General features: G+C 34.4%; 1 pseudogene; it reads right to left on the bottom strand.

Moving 5' to 3' along the window:
• Nucleotides 1-5,619: 5,619 nt before the first annotated feature.
• Nucleotides 5,620-14,231, bottom strand: part of LOC127671747 (vomeronasal type-2 receptor 116-like) — a 100,595-nt pseudogene continuing 91,983 nt past the window's right edge.

Raw genomic sequence — 14,231 nt, 5'->3', positions numbered from 1 at the left:
CCAGTGGGCATTATTCATAATTATCCTAGATGTAAAAACCAAATGAAGTTCAAAGCTAGAAGATGTTCACAGAGTTAAAAACAAGGAACAGCATCACACTTCTTGTAGATCTGCATAAATTCACTGCCCTAAAATAGACATCACTCTGACTTGAGAACTCCCATGATCTCTAGCCCTCCTCAGTACAGTCAGAAATCATTCTGAGCTTAATTTAGCAGTCTACAGTGCAATACAGATTCTTTATACTGTCCTTTGGGCAGCACAGAGGCGCTGATCAGGCAATGCTACTGATCACCTGAGGGCTACAGTAAAGAGCTTTTGCATTTTACAATTTCAAAATTTTTTCTTACTTTCTTTCTTACTTTCTTTTCTTTTCCTTTTTTTTTTTTTTTGGTTTGTGTTTTGACTTTTTGAAACAAGTTTTTCTGTTTATCCCTGGATGTCCTGGAACTTGCTCTGAAGACCTCAGACCCTGACACCCAACTGCATGTGCATTGCCAATGCTGGGATTGGAGGTGTGCACCATTGTCATCTGACAATTTTACCAGTTCTTAAAAGCTTATGTAACCAGTAGCATTTCTGTAAAAAAAAAGTACTAAAACAGTATGTATTTTTAATAAACTTAAAACTATTGCAAATACTCTTCCAGCGTCAATGACTACATGTGGCCAAGGACATTGAAGGGTTTCTGCATTTTCAAACAGAGGCAGTCTGTACAGTGTCAGGTGGGAAAGCTCCTGTTTTTAAGTCTTTGGTGACAACTTTGATAAGTGAGGGCCTGAATTCTACTTTGCTGGTACAGGAGGTACGGGAGGATGAGCTAGATTGTGGTGACTGTAACTGAGCAAGTGGCATTGCATGCTATCAGTGGAGAGGGTGTAGTGGGAGGAGTGCTTGGTGAATTAGGACATGTAATAATATCTCTGAGCCAGTCTGGGTCTCTGTGAACACATCCCAGTGGAGGGAGATGAAGATTAAATGGACAGTTTATAAAGTGTTCTGGAGGCTGAAGAGGAACTGGTAGAAGAGTATCAGGAAGAGGAACTATTGGTGGGCTGGGCACAGTCTCATCAAATGTACCCATGAGGACAGGAATTCTCGGCTTTACATTTGGAGGAAGGGGCTATCTTTGTGGTATAGCAGGAGTGTCATAAGATTTCATAGCTCACTTGAAGTTTTGAGTATCATGATCTAATTTTTTTCTGAGGAGGGTGGGCAGAGGAATGAGCTTGTTTTCCTGATCCCTGTCCACGGGCATCATCTCCAAGCAAGACTGTCCTGAGAACATCCCTTCCGTCTTAAATGTCCACATGCTGAAGTTGTCCCTGGAACTGTCTTCTAACAAGTTCATGTGGCCAAAGTCTAGGAAGAAAGTGGACATCTCAAGTCTTCTGCTGCCAACTTGATGGACTGGTTCTTCTCTCAATCCTGTCTCAGTTCTCCACAGTTAACACATTTGGAAATATAGCACACCACTTTCCCATTGTTCTGATACTGACAAATCTCAGTGACTGAGATCTCTGGCTTTTGAAAGGGAGGTGATCAACATTTGTGTCCAAGGAGAGTCTCCTAGGATGGGCTCTTCAGCTTCTGTTCAGTAGTGGGAGAGCATTAACAGGAAGGCAAAGCCTGTTCCCCATGACACACAATTCCTTGTCTGAACATTTTAGTGTATCCTGGAGAGCTCTAGGCATCCCCTGTGATGTCACCAGTAATTTGAGAACACCCACTTCTCTTAGGGCTTTCAATTAGTACCCTGAGAGTTCACCAATATTTATGTCTGCAAGATGGAGGAGGAGTCTACTTGAGAGTGACAATGGGGAGCTTAGAGAAGTGAGAGAGAGGCCAAAAGTAACTGATTTTTTTTTATCTCTCTGTAAACCAGTAAGAAAGATGTGGTCCTGGGCAAGGCACAGTGAGTCATGGAACAGTGATATGAAAATTCCTGGAGTAGGCACACTTGAACATGGCTTTCCAGTAGTGGGCAACAGCAAATGGTGCACCCATATATTATTTAGAAATAATATGTACTCACCTACATCCTCATCTGTCAGCAGGGACACAGAACTCTTGAGTAGTTTTAATACTAGCAGTAACCCTATCACTAAATTTAGAAAAGTCTGTTCCATTTATTCTTTCCTTTTTATTGATTATTTTGTTTATTCACATTTCATATATTATTCCCCTTCCGGGTTACCCCTCAGAAAGCACCCATTTCACTCCCCAACCTCCTCATAGGTGCTTCTCCACCCACCCATCCACCCACTCCATTTTTGCATTAGAAAACACTACATCCTGATTCCACTGACTATAGGATCAGTTATCTACTTTTTCATTCACAAATTCTCATCTCTGTGAGACCCAAATTTTATTACAGAATAGTGAAGATATTGATAAATTACCCTTTCAAGAAAAATCAACAACAAGCAAGCAAGAGTGGTAAAACAGAATGTATGTGTTTAGGAATCTAACCTAATTCTGCACATGTAGTCATCTCTGCAACAAGTTTAAGAAATGTTCCAAAAGACCCAGCAAGAAGCTGAAAGAGTCAGATGCAGATATTTACACCCAACCAACGAAAAGAATCTGCTGACTCCGGTGTTTGAATTAGGGAAAAGCTGGAAGAAGCTGAGGAGAAAGCTGATCCTGTAGTAGGACCAGAATTCTCAAGTAATCTGAAAACCCAAAATTTCTCAGATATGGGGTCCACAAAAAAGTAGTATACACCAGCTGATGAGGTCCCCAGTAAGTATACTTCAGAGGTCTGGCTGGTCTGACTCAGTAACAGAAAATGCAGATAGTACTCAAGAGACTAGAGGCCCCAGAGAATGGGGAGGTCTGGTTGGCTACTAAGTGTGAAGGGAGGAGCCAACATCATGCGGACGGGGGAGTAGGTATGTGATGTGGAAAAGTAGACAGTGGGCCAGGACGGAGATAACATATAGAATGTAAATATAGATTAAATAAAATGTTTAAACAATTTTTAAAAAGAAATAATAAAAGAAACATCATTGCAATTTTACTGAATTTTGGAATAATTTCAGAGAGTGATGATGTGCTTCCAGGATTTCATTTAATTTTATCTATAACAATGCAATTATGAAAAGCAATTATTAGTTAATATTGTTGTAAGCCTGGGAATTTGGGTCAACAGTGAAGAGAATGAACTGGCCATGTTGAATTTTTGAGTTCTGTTTTTCTATCCATGTTAGGTTTTCACAGCTGTCTCTGTATTTAACTCTAGGGTCACTGGAGGCCTTTTACTTTCAGCTGAAGTTGTATTCACAGGCAAGCACTTGTGTCCCTACTGCACCCACATATATATAAGTAAAATAATAAATATGATTTAACTTTTATTGCATATGTTGTTCTAAGTAAGATTGGTTCATATTTGTTTTATTAGAAATAATTTTATAATACTTTGTATAATAATTTTTAGTATGAGGGGAGAATATATGTATTTCAGAACACACCTTCTAAGGTTAGGCTGTCTCATTTTATTAAATAGTACTGTGGATTAACTCATTAAGTCATATTTAGTTTTAGGGGATTTATCTCCATTGATATCATAGAGGCCACAAATGTCCTTTAAAGGCAGTGATTTCCTTATAAGTGCTTAAAAGCTAAATCTACCAGTCTCCCATTTATATGTAGCAAGCACTGAACAAATAATCTATTGAGTAATATTGGTTTTTTGAAACCAAAATTTGAATAACTGTGTCTAAGTGTACAATAACCTTTTAACTCATTATATTGCATCACAATAAACTGAGTGTATATAAAAATGTAAAATACAAGATTCCTTATATTCTAGACATCATGCGTCAAAAATTATCCACAAATTCATAGATATAAAATCATGTGAATTTTTGAAATGGGCGTGTCTAAATCAAGAATAAAGTCTTTGATCGTTTCCTTGCAATTTTTTAAATGTTACAAATAATCATTTGTCCTCTTCTTTAATCTGACAGAGACCTTGAACCTTGATTTTCAGCATCCAGCTTGTACAGTCCAGTTGACTTTTTGCCATTTTCTGTTCTCCACTGGCTCTTGCACTTACATGGTGACCAGAAAGCATAGGGACACATAATTAAATATAAAAAATAATAAGTGCATATTATTAAAATTCAAGATAAATTTTAATCTATCTTCTAGATTAAATATAATATAAATATGATTTTTAGAGGAGAGCAGTTATTATAATAAATTTGTGTAGAATTCCCTTAAACCAGTTTGAATATATTTTTTTCTTTGTGAAATGACATGTTCCGTGAATTTTCAATGAATACAATCTGGAAAAATGTGTTCCTTAAAGTAACATTGTCAATGATCATATTTCCATGAAGATTACTTAGGAAAGAGATAGTTCTTGTTAGTGCTGATGCATTTTAGAACTTTTCTGAACCCCATTATAGGAGGAGAATTGATGAATATGATGGATTTAGTACAGCCACAAACACTCAATTTTATTTTTGGAAATGTCATTTTCTAGGAAGCATCTGGCTCCCATTCAATCCTTCCAGAATTTTCTGAGTCAAGGACCCCAGTCAGAAGAGCACAACAAGAGTAGACTCTGTGAAAAATTAGCTACATGACTATATCAGTAGTTTTACCAATCCCTTCCATACATACATTATAATAACATGTTCACATATCTACAATCTTCTTTATTTTATTCTGTATATTTTAATTCTTCAGTATTTATTATTTTAACTTATGTTGTTATCCCCACTTCTTTTTTGATCCCTGACTCTTCCTCTTCCCACACCTCGTCTCCCATATCCAAGAGGATATCTACAACTCATAACTCTCTGACCATCCCAATTCATGGATTTTACCAATTCTCAGGGGGTCAAAGTGTCTTCTCCCACTGAGGCCATACCAGGCAGTCCTATAACATATGTGAGGGCCTCATGTCAACTAGTTTATGCTGCCTGGTTCATGGCATAGTGTGTGAGAGATCTTGGTTGTCTGGGGTAGTTGAGATTGTTGGTCTTCCTATGGGTCACCCTTTTCATCAGCCTATTCCAGCTATTCCATAATTCAACCACTGGGTTCCACAGCTTCTACTCATTGTTGGATATAATATTTTGTACTTATGAGCAGAAAAATAAATTTTCTGCCTCAGACTACTGGCCAATATATTGAATAATAGGTGAAAAAACAGGTAGTACTCTGTCATATATGTGCTCCTCCTGAAAATAAGAAATTGCGATCTGATTTAATCTTTGTAGATTATTTAGTTAATTTGTTTGTTTGATTTGATACATGGTTTCTATTTGTAGCTATGTCTGTTCTGTTACTCACTTTCTATACAAGGTCATAGATACAACTCTCTTATCAAACTTTCTTGCAAGATTCCAGGGGAGAAATATCCACAAAAGCAATATGATGAATAAATTTTTAATAAGAATTTGAGAATTTTATTTCTTTCAGAGTAAACAACACAAGGGAATGGGTAAAGATTTTATGAAGAATGTACAGAAGATTGGCAAATATGATACTTCTAGTCATCAGTAGAGGAGCCAGTAAGAGTGATTTCAAAACTAGATACATGCACTGTAATCCAATAATTGATAGATATGTGTCCACGTTTGACAGAATTCCTGAATTATTTATTCAAAAATATGATTTCTCCCTGACCTTTTGGATAGGATTTCTGTCTGGTCTTATTAAAGTGATGTAGATCTTGGTTAGAAAGATGGATCCAAGCATTCCTGCATTGGATGTTATAATTGAGAATATCTACATAACAACCATGACCTTGCCCTTGGTGCTTTGGTAGACAGGGAGGAAGGTGATCCAGACACTCTAGAACACCAGCATGCTGAAAGTTAAGTACCTGCCTTCATTTAATGTGTCAGGCAAATTCTTTGCCAAGAAAGCCACAGTGAAGCTGCCAAGGGCCAGTCAGGCCAAATATCCCAGGACACAGTAGAATGAAGTAACTGAGCCCTTGTTGCACACACAAAGAGTTCATCAATATCAACAAAGGGAGGAGAAACTGCTAGCCATGTTGCACACAGAATACATTGGAGCATGGGACATATGTGGATAATGTAGTTGGGTGCACCTGACACCAGAACATTCCTTAACGTTCTTCCTGGGTCTGTGACTTTTAAAGCCAGGACTACAGTGATTGTTTTGGCCAGAACTGTAGAAAGAGCCACTGTGAATAAAATTCCAAATGTGATTTGCTGTAAGATACAGGTTGTTCTGTTAGGATGGCCAATGAAAAAAAAGGAGCACAGAAAACAGAACATGAGCGACATGAGTAATAGGTAGCTGAGGAATCTGTTATTGGCCTTCACAATAGGAGTGTCATGGTGCTTGACAAAAACACAGAGTACCACAGCTGTGAATACAGAGAAACAAAAGGCTATTAAGGCCAGAGCCATCCCCAATGGGTCTTCACAGCTTAGAAAGTTCATACCTTTCTGAATGCATTTGCTCTGTTCTGTGTTCGCATACTGGTATTCTGGACAATTCACACACTGGTCCATATCTGATGTTCAAATAAAAATTTTAGTTAGTTCTGCTGTAGAAAATTTATTGACAATGTTTTTCAAGTAAGGTTGTTGAAAGAAGCCTTGCAATGCAGCCTTCGAAGCTAAGAATGTAATTTGAAAGAGATTAATACACAGTATTGCTTTCAATTCATAATGTTCATAAAGATTTGAGGGAAAATATATCCAAGCAATTCTTTCTTTATCTTTTAACTTTGTTGATTATATAATTTATAATTTTATAAGAAAGTATAGATTTCCTAAACCATTTTTCTGTTTTCATTTTGATATCAGTCATTGAATTCAGAGAAGATATGTTTTAAACTATCATGTGTTTGGGTATATTTTATAAATACAAAGCTCTACACTTACTGTTTCCAGAGATTATTGACTGTATTTAGAATTCATTATCTATGACACATTGAGATTCTGACTTCTATTGGTGCAAGACCTGTAATATGTAGTTGAGGATTCACTATTTCAAACTCATTGACATAGAAAGAACATTAAACTGAATAGATATGCTATGTCTATGTTTATGTGTTAATATGTATATGTTCATGTAAATGTAACAATTGTATTATTGGATTTAAGTGATTCCTGTCTGAAGTCATAAGAAGTTGGAAATTGTAAGGTAATGTAATATCATTCTTTGAAAATCAGAAAACATTAAAAAAGTAAGTCATCAGATGTATCCTCATCTGTCAATAAGTAAACACATGTTCTGATTATTTTTCATGAGATACATTAATATTACCACTGAAGGAAGCAAAAATCTTTGCAGATACTTTGTACTAAGAAATGCTTCACCTTGATTCTTTCTTCATTTGCATTGTTGAACACTTTCACGCTTGCCTCATCTCCATTTCTATTTTACTAAGTGTCTGTGAATGCATTCAAGGATGAAATCAGTATTGACAAATGGAATGAGAAATATATCAGAGGAGTCCCGGAGAAAAAGGGGCAACTTAGATGATTTGTATTAAGCAATAGTACCCCATTCCTAAGTTGTAATTCCCATCATTACAATATGAACTGTGTTGTGTTAGTAATTGCACTTCATTTTCATGCCATTTCATAGAATTCTAATTAGCTTCCCTGTTTTTCAATATTCTATTCTAGACCAATGTATTTATGGAGAGTTATTGTTTGATAAGTGTCCTAAAAGCTGAAATATTGGATTAGGTTTTGATAGATAATTTTGCTCTACCAGAGATCCTGAGTTCAAATCCCTGCACCTGTGTCAGATGTCTCAAAAGTGCGTGTAAATGCAACTACAGGGTGATTATTTGAGCATATGTGCACATGTGTTACCAATCCCTGAGATATTCACAGTTAATATATTAAAATATTTTATGGAATCTTTGTGGGATTTATTGATACAAATATTAATCAATTCTTATTTGTTTTTTACATCTAAAAGAGTATCAGTAAGCTTTGAGAAAATATTTTGGGGCATAGTGTATGTTGAAGTGCAAGGCTTCAAAATACACCTTCTGTGTATGTTGCTTGGTTCTGCTACATGCACCTTGGTATAAATCAGATTGTAAGCCTTAGCCACAAATGATATAATTTTTGAACTATCTCAAAAACATGATATATCTTTCAAGAACTTTACTATACTATATAGAATGAAAGGCAAAATAGCTGACAAGCTAACCATAAACATTTTGTATTTTATGAACCCTAAATAATTATGGTAATACAGGTTGGTGTATGTAATATAAATATAATTCTCATCTTATATATTACATCATGGGTCAAAGCTTTACTTTCTGCATTCATATGACATATGGCTTTGAACATGGCTTTCTGAATACTACATATTAGCAGTTTCTCATAAATTTTCAAATACTTTCATCTTCCATATTAATCTAACAGAGAATGTGGATTTTGTACCTTGCAGTATCATGACATAATCCAGTAGATTTGATATTATATTTGGTTCTTTATGGTCTATAATGTGTATATGTTGTACACATTATATGTATGACAGTTATATTCATAAAATTTGAGAATTTAATTCTTTCAAAAAATTGTGACAAAAATATAATATGCATGTAGTTTTACAATAGATTAATTATTATGAAAAACTTGCGGGAGAAACCCCTCAAATCATAATTTTATTTTCTAAAGTATTTCTTTGTGAAAATGTAATCTATAACGAATGTGCTATGAGTCAATATCTAGTTTAAGACACAAGGTATATTTTATTGTTTGTTTTGGACAGAATATTGTTAATGATTTTTTAATCTACAGCTAATAAGCTGCAAATGTAATATATTTTATATTTGTATTTGCCTTTCTATTGACTTCATCATTCCAGTGTGGTACAAGAGAATAACATATTTGCAACATTTCTCAGCACAGCAAACACTCACTTGTGTCATTAGAAATTTCACTTTCAGGGCAAGGGTTGCAAATAAAACAACATGCTGCCATTCCCTCCTTCCAGAATCTTCTGAATCCAGGACGACAGTCTGTACTGCACACAGAGAATGGCATCTGAGAAAAAATTAGACACATACTGACAGTGACTTTAGTTATTTATTTTATGTTTTATATTAGCACATTAAGATTTCAATAGAAGCAGTCATCAATAGTCTCTCCACCAAGAAAAGCCTAGGAACAGATGGGTTTAGCCCAGAGTTATATCAGACCATCAAAGAAGACTTAATACCAGTACACTACACACTATTCTACAAAATACAATCAGAAGGAATACTAACCAATTCGTTTTATGAATCTGACATTACACTGATACCTAAACCACACAAAGACCCTCAAAGAAGGAACATTTCAAACCAAATTTCCTTACGAGTATAAATGCAAAAATAATAATCAAAATTCTTGCAAACAAAATTGAAGAATACAACAAAATAATTGTCCATCATGATCAAGTAGGCTTTATCCCAGGGATTTAGAGACAGTTCAATATAAGGAAATTCATCAACATAATCCAGTTTAAAAAACAAAACTCAAAGGAAAAAAGCACATGATCATCTCATTACATTCTGAATAAGCATTTGGCAAAATCCAACACCCTAAAAGCAATATACAGCAAATCAGTGGCCAGCATCAAACTAAACTGAGGGAAACTCAAAGCAATTCCATTGAAATCAGGGACTAGATAAGGCTGCCCACTCTCTCTAATCCATTCTATTGAATATCGTATTCAAAGTCCTTGCCAGAGAAATGAGAAAACAAAAAGAGGTCAAAGGGATAATAATTGGAAAGGAAGAAATAAAAATATCATTATTTGCAGGTGGTATGATTGTATACTTCACTGACCCCAAAATTCTACCAGAGAACATCTAAAACCGATAAAACAGTTTTGGCAAAGTGGCAGGTTACCACTATCATGCTTATGCAAAATTGTCACTGTGATTTTACATCATGAATACTGATAGAAAATATTATTTTTACAACTATCTTGTTTAAACATCAATCTTAATGTGTTCATTTCCTCACAATTAAGATAGATGTTTGTAATGAAGCTCAATGTCATTTTTAGAGCACACTTCTAATAAGATATGAACTGGAAGAGGAAAAGTTTGATAGGGAAGGGGATCACAAGCATCAAACAATGGTTAACATGGCCTGATAAAAACTGTGGGATTCTTCAGGCACTGAAATTTCAGAATAAGAGCTCTGAATGCCTGGAGAAAGAATGAATGTCAACATATAAATCTCCATTTCTACATTACCTGGAGTAGGTTATGCACTGATGTTTTAAATGTGAGAAATAATAAAAGAGGTAGGATATAAAACTTGAAAATGAACACTGATAATAAATACTAGGGTTTTTTAAATATCTCTAGCCTCCTTCAAGAATTATAGCAATTGAATGTTAGGAATGTGATTGCAAAGTTTTCTAAGCCCTATTACACACTAGGCCCCATTCAAGGCAAAAAGGTAAAAATAATAAACCTCTGAATATATATTCTTGCTATTTACTTACAGTAACTTCATATAAAATATTAATGTGCACTGTGATAAATGATTCTTTATATGTCTATACAGTTTGTCACATAACTCACACTTATGGTAAAGTAGTGCTTCCTTATATATGTTATAAGAAGCACAACTCCAAAATATAATAATTTTCTGACTGAAAGTAGAGTTGACAAAATCCAAAGTAGGGAAATGAAAGAGTAATACAGTAGTATCAGTAGTTGTGGAGGAGCACTAATTCTGATATATTTGAAAGCAAGAGTGTCAATTAACCTCATCCCAGAAACCTGTCTACAATAGAATGAATAGTCAAGAAGAATCAATGATTTTGTCATATTTGGGCACAAATGTCAATGTGATTTTATTTTCACAGTTAAATTCCCAATGCCTGAGGAGATTCAGTTTATATAAGATTAATTTCCCAGTAGGGCAAAAAAATTCACCCACTGTACTTTACATTTGTGAATGATGAATCAGTGATAGAAGAAGATACCAACAGTATTTGGCTACCAGATATTTTGGTTTGGGCTGCTATTTATAAGGGCAGTCTATTCCAGTTTTTTAAAGTAGAATTACAATTGACATAGAATATCATTTTGTCCAAAGATTTCATTTTGCAGTTCACCAGGAATAGATTATATGTGCTTCATACTATACTTACTCGCATGCACATGTGGCATAAAAAAAAACTGGCATTAATATTTCCAGATTATAGAAATTAGAGTTTTAATTATAGTTAAAAAATGAAGTATTGTTAGTACTGAAATGGGAATAATTGTCACTCATTTGTTGCTTCAATCACTACTATTCGTGCAAAACATGAAGTAGGATTTTCTGATTCTTTCACCTAGTTCCATTTCATATGTTTAGATACCATAATGCGTTATGAAAAAATTTTCCTAATGTAATGTCTTAGGTTTTGTTTAATCTTGATTTATATTATTCTCCGATAGAATCCTGTTATTTTTCAATAAGGGACAGAAAGTGGCTGTGATGGGAGAGGCAGTTGGGAAGGAAGTAGGAGTTTTAACTCCAATATATTTACAAGAAAATTTAAGGATTGGTCACATTACAATAGAAGGCAATAAAACTGTTTTTATGATATATTATATAAGAAGTACAAGGTTTTTTCAATAAATAAAAACATCACAATTGCAAAAATATTGCCCTGTTCTCAGAGAATAATCTTTCTGTTGTGTGTTGTGTTCTTTTGTTAGCTTTTTTCTCAAGAATTATTCCATACATATCCATCAAAGGTATTGTTCTTTAATTACCCTTTTCCCACTTATTACACATTAATTTGTTTGCCACAACTTTTATAAAGAAAAGTTCTCCTCCTGTATGTGCATGTGTCTCCCTACCCTGTGCAGGCCACCAATGAATATCTTAAAAATAAATGAGCCTTGTTTTCTTTGATTTAATTTAGAGAGTATTAATTAAAATGTTCAATTAAAACTGAAAATTATTTGTTACTTTTATCTGGTTGCTGTTATTGATTTATTTGATGTATTTTAAAAGCCACTAATTTGTCTCTTCTTCCAGAGCTTTAAATATGTTCCTTTGTCCTTTTGTTCAACTTGCTTAAAAGTGTGAAGGGGTTCTTCAAATGAATTAAAAAGTAATGAATAAATTTTAAAAGCTATGAATAATTAAAAAGTTGTGAATATTAATTTCTGTAATTTTGTTCATTAGTGAACTTGGTATGTATCCTTTTACTATATGGGAACATATTTTTGAGTATTGTGCCAAGGGATAGCAGCTATGAATTTTGTGTTTCATAAATGTAATTTTAGTGTCACACTTATCAATATCTCTTAAAGAGGTTTAATTTTGCTTAATTCAAAGGAAAGAATATCAATTAGTGGTGAAAAATTGATTTGTATTCATTAAATTTCAGAAAATAGTTCTGATATGAAAAAGTTATATTTTATGCATAGATGAAATCTTTAAAAAATTAGTAAAAATATGTCAAAAAAGTAAAAAAGAAGCACAATTCAGGAGCCTAGAAATTGTTTCCTGATGTGATAAAATATTTCAATTCAATATGATGCAGTGAATTCACTTGCCAGTGTTTACCATTGTGTATTTTAAATCAGTAAATTCATATACACCCACCTTTCTATTTCCTGTGGCCAACTCAATCATGTCTCCATATAAATAAAGGTGTCGACAATGTGGAAAATATGGCTTGAAAGTTCCTATCTTCATCTTAACTCCAAGGCATTGAGAGAGATTCCAAAACTGAAAAATGTCATAGTCTTCCTTCAGTACTACTTTCTCTTTCATAATCACTTTGTCCCCATGAGGATTAATGAAGTGGGTCTTTCTCAGGAAGGAGTTTATCTAAAGATAAGCATTGCACTATAATGTATACACCATTACTTCAAGTCATAAATTGTGTTCTGGTTCCATGGAAAAGGAAACTTCATTTAAAGAATGAGGGAAATTTAAATACAAGCAATTGGATAAATGCAATTATCATAATATTCCAAGAATTTCAGTTCTCTCAGTAAAGACTACCAAACACAGACAAAACTACATAATTATGCACAGATATGCAACACACATACATACACATACACATACACACACACACACACACACAATAATACAGAGAGGATCACATTTTTTCTGAGTAGCACATAAAATATAGATATAAACTTATTTACACACAAATAAATATTCCATGTTGACACTCACATGTAAACATTCAAGCACAAAAAGACATATATGCACTCAACTAACACAACTGTTTTTTCTCCACCTTGCCAGTGAGGATGATGTGCTGACAAACAATAGTGCTCCTCAGTGTTTGTCATCTGTTTCCTGGTTTCCTCCCGAGGTTGTTTCATACCTATCATCTGGTGGAAGGGAATTGTTTGAAGCTGCAAAGCAAAGCATGTGTTTCCAAAAATCACTATTTAATGTTAAAATCCTGGCCATCATTCCACTCATGGGCCTGCTTACGTTCAAAGCACACAGTGGACCTCACACAATAATTTTGTGGGACTTCAACACCTCACACTCATCAATGGACATATCAACAAAATACAAATGAAACAGACACACAGTGAAACTAACAGAAGTTACTGACTAAATGGATTTAACAAATATTTATAGAACATTTCATCCCAAATCAAAAGAATATACCTTCTTCTCAGCACCTCATGGTACTTTCTCCAAAATTGACCATATAATTGGTCACAAGACAGACCTCGACAGATATAAGAAGTTTGAATTAACGCCCTGCCCCATATCTGATCACTATGGATTAAGGCCTGTCTTTAATAGCAACAAAAGCAACACAAAGCCCACATACACATAGAAGCTGAATAATACTCTACTAAATGATGACTTGGTCAAAGAAGAAAAAAGGAAAAAAGTCAAAGACGTTTTAGAATTTAATGAAAATAAAGGCACAGAGTACCAAAATTTATAAGACACAATGAAAGTAGTGCTAAGAGGAAAATTCATAGCTCCGAGTGCCATCAAAAAGAAGCTTGAGAGAAAATGCACTAGCAGATTAACAGAACACCTGAAGACATTAAAACAAAAAGAAGCTAATACACCCAAGAGGAGGAGAAGGCAGGAAATAATCAAACTCAGTGCTAAAATCAACCAATTAGAAAGAAAAGTACTATATAAAGAATCAAGAAATCTAGGAGCTGGTTCTTCGAGGCTAACCAGATGGCACAGACATAGTATGCAAATTAAAAAATTAGAAATAAAAAGGGAAATATAACAACAGAAACTGAGGAAATTCAAAATTCA

This window comes from Apodemus sylvaticus, chromosome 21 (genome assembly GCF_947179515.1).
Source record: "Apodemus sylvaticus chromosome 21, mApoSyl1.1, whole genome shotgun sequence".
Classification (NCBI taxonomy): domain Eukaryota; kingdom Metazoa; phylum Chordata; class Mammalia; order Rodentia; family Muridae; genus Apodemus; species Apodemus sylvaticus.
The sequence above is the reverse complement of the archived record's forward strand: the minus strand, read 5'-3'. Positions and strand labels throughout refer to the sequence as shown.